Below are 3,665 nucleotides of genomic sequence, written 5' to 3'. Positions count from 1 at the left end.
GGTTTGTTTGCAGATGTGTGGTTTCTGTGGGGGATTTGGGAAAGACCTTGGCTGGGAATGGTGCTTTTCCTTGGCTGTATAACTCCTTTGCTTGTGGATCTTATTTCCGGACAATGGAAATAATTCCTGGTTTAAACACTTTGTGTTCCCTTCCTTCATGTGCATCCCCCTGGATGAACTTGGAGCAGGGCGCATTCCTTGTTGGTTCTGGGCAGAGCAGATCCTTAATTTGTCACCAAACACATGGAATTACTCCATGAAAAGCAGCCAGAAATTGAGGGATTATTCAGGCAGAGCCAAAGGCTTGGATTCTGATTGTTGTTTTTCCAAATTTAATCCTGTTCTGTGGGATTTGTGCCAGTTCCTCCCTGGTTTTTTCCCATATCCTCAAGGATTTTGCAAAGGGTCAAATGGAGGGAGGAGGACAACCAAGAGTGATTAAAAATAGAGCAAAAGCAGGAAAATGATGCAAACCTGATTCTTACAAAAAACCAATTTATTGTGTATTAACTGAGGTTTTCCAATTGCTTGAGGTGTCCTGAAGGAGGCGGAGCCTGTGCCAAATTCCAACCCTCATCCTTTTTTTTTTAAGCTGTTCAGAAACTTCTCTAATTTAATAAAAACAGTTTAATTAATTTAATTTGTCACACCTCTTCCACAAGCACATTTAAGTAATTTATCACACCTCCACAAGCACAAGCACCCAATTTCAATGGACCCTTGAATAGATGGGAAATCAGAGGAGCCAGGAGGTCTCATGGGACAATCCTGGATGTTCCTTCCCCTAGGAATTGGGTGCAGCTCAGGGAAGTTCCTTCTAAACTGAGGAAATGGGAAGCATGAAGTGCTAATTTTCCAGAGGGAATTTCCAGACAGTGGCATATCATGGCATCCTGGAATGGTTTGGGTTGGAAAGGACCTTAAAGACCAGGAGCAGGGACACCTTACTTAAAGCCCCATCCAACGCTGGCCTCAAACACTTCCAGGGATGGGGAATTAAATTCCCCACAAGTTTTCCAAGGACAAACACTTTTTTGCCTCCTCAAGCCTCTACCCCAGCCCCAGAATGAACCTCCGGGTTTATCTCAGCTGGACAAAGAGGCAAAAATCCAAATGCTGGATTTGGGGTGGAAAGCTAAGGTGTCCTAAACCCTCTGGCTGTCCCGATGGATCCATGGGGTTTATCCCGCATTCCCAGGGTGATGCTGCCTTGTGGCCGAGCAGGCTGCAAGGCGACGATCCATTTCACCACGGATACGATGAAAAATGACAACACGAAACCGATCATCTCCAGCAACTCCCCGCCGCGACCCCGGCGCTTCGGGATGCTCCCGGTTTCCGCCGGATGCGGGAACAGCCCCATTCCCCATTCCCGGCGTCTGGCGATGGGGAGAGGCGAGCTGTGGGCGGGGGTGGGCGCGGGAGGCTCTGGCGAGGAGCTCTGGGGCTTCCTGTTTCCTTCCGAGCGCGATTTGAAAGCAGCGGCTCCGTGAGCTGGACCAATGATCGGGGCACAGCGCGCCCGGGCCGCCCGCGCCCGTTACGGCCCCGCCGCGGCGCCGCCCGGCTCCAGCGGGAACACCGGGAACGCACACCGGGAACGCACACCGGGAACACGCACCGGGAACGCACACCGGGAACGCACACCGGGAACACGCCGCCCACTAAGGTAAGGCGCTGCTCCCTTCGCCTGCTGCCAGGAATTGCGAGGCGGGGGGAAAAAACAATCCATGGAAGCAGCGGGGTAGGTTTGGGATGTGGCGCGGGGTGCATCGCCCCGCAGGGATCTGCTGGGAGGGATTTAGGGATGCTCCGGGAGCCACAATGGGGGAAGCAGCGCTGCTCGGGCGCGGAGAAGGGGGAGGTGGGATGTGCAGGTTCTCCTGCACCCGGGTAACTCCATTCTCCATCCCTGGAAGTGTCCCAGGAAAGGTTGGACAGGGCTTGGAGCATCCTCGGCGAGGGGAAGGTGGCCCTGCCCATGGCAAGGGGTGGAAAGGGATGGGCTCTATGGGACATTCCCACCCCAGACATTCCCTGATAACGGTGATAATGGCACAGCTGGGAGCGGAGTTTGGGCTCCGCTGGCGTCATGCTGCCCCCACAGTGCTTAGTCACCTTTTTGGGTGTTTTGTGCCGCCTTCTCCCGCTCGTTCTGCGCTCTCCTTTGGGACTTGGGCTGGGGAAGGCAGCAGCGAGTTCCCCTCCTGCCTCTCCCGCTCTCCCGCCACCCGATACATCCCAAACTGCGGTTCCCTGTGTCCCATGGGCTGTCCCGGAGCTGAGGGGCTCTGCCAGGGCTCAGCATTCCCGAGCTCCCTCCTTTTCCTGCTCTGGCTCCGCTTTCGCCCTCGGGATCATCCGGCGGCAGCACATTCCCTCTCCAGGGAGGAATTATCCTCCTGACCCTTCTTTAGTCCTGGGATGTCCCGCGGTGGCTGCGGGCAGAGCGCGGCTCCTCCAGCCCAGCCCAGCCCATGGATCGCGGTGCTTTCTTTTCCCGCTGCATCATTCCCGGGAAGTCCCCACACAGCTGGGACGCGGTGCTGTTCCAGCCCGGCCCCATCGCCGCCTTCCCCACCGAGTTCCCTTTGGGTTTTTTGGCTGGGCCTCGCAACTTTTCGGCAACAGTGACCTCTGTCGGCATCGCCACCGCGGCCCCGCTGTCACCCGCCTGCATCCCGCAACTCCACCGCAATTCCCACCTCGGGCACGGGCGGGACGAGGTCATTTGGGACCGATCCCACCGTTCCAGCCGCTGCGGGATCCCACGGAGGCGGCTGCGAGGCCCGGGCACCGCTTACCGAAAGGTGTCCCCGGGACAACCCCGGAGCCGGGAACCCGAAAATCCCGGGTTTACTGGGCGGCCAAACCTCCGTGACTCATGTCAGAACCCGTGACTAATCCCGGGAGCGCTCTCTGCCCGGGCTCGGCTCCATCCCCGTCCTCACCAGCGTTTGGCACCGTTCGATAGCAATAAAAATAAAAAATCCAGGTGAGGTTATGGGAGAGAAGGGATGAGTGGAAGCTGCCAGGTTGGTTTGGGCATCCCCTCAGCTCCTCCATCCATCCTGTGCGCTCTCAGAGAGGCTTTCCCTGCTGGGAAACCCTTCCCAGCCCCTTTGGAGCGGCCTTTTGGAGCACGGATCAGCGGCTGCAGGTGGCGGCGAATTTTGGGAGGGCTGTGGGGCCGTGGCGGCGGCCGGGGAGTGACTCAGAGGCGCTTTGGGGCTCTGTGGTTTTGCTTTCATGGTTTTGCTGTGACTTAGCAACTTGTTTGTGCGCTCTGCGGGAAGGCAGGTGCCGGCATGCCCGGCAAAGCAGCCCGATCCCGTGGGGGATCCCAGATATCCCGAGGGATCCTTTGGGGTGCTGCGTCGCCCAGGTGGATGTGGCTGAACCCTACAGGTGATGCAGGCAGTGGTGTGACATGATTCTTTTGGGATCTGTATCCTCCACAGATATTCCATCCCACTGGGAAAATCCAGCAGGAGCAGTTCCCACCCCTTTCTCTTTAGAAGGAAAATGGGATTTTTGACGATGATTCTGGCATTCCCTAAAGCTCACAGTCTCTCTGGGGGTTTCTGGAGAGTTGGATCTGGAAGCTGGGCTGGCATTTTCCAGGGAGATGCTAATGACTGCCAGCACATTTTCCTGTTTTGTTG

This window comes from Ammospiza nelsoni, chromosome 3, assembly GCF_027579445.1.
Source record: "Ammospiza nelsoni isolate bAmmNel1 chromosome 3, bAmmNel1.pri, whole genome shotgun sequence".
NCBI lineage: Eukaryota > Metazoa > Chordata > Aves > Passeriformes > Passerellidae > Ammospiza > Ammospiza nelsoni.
This window is presented reverse-complemented; position numbering follows the sequence as displayed.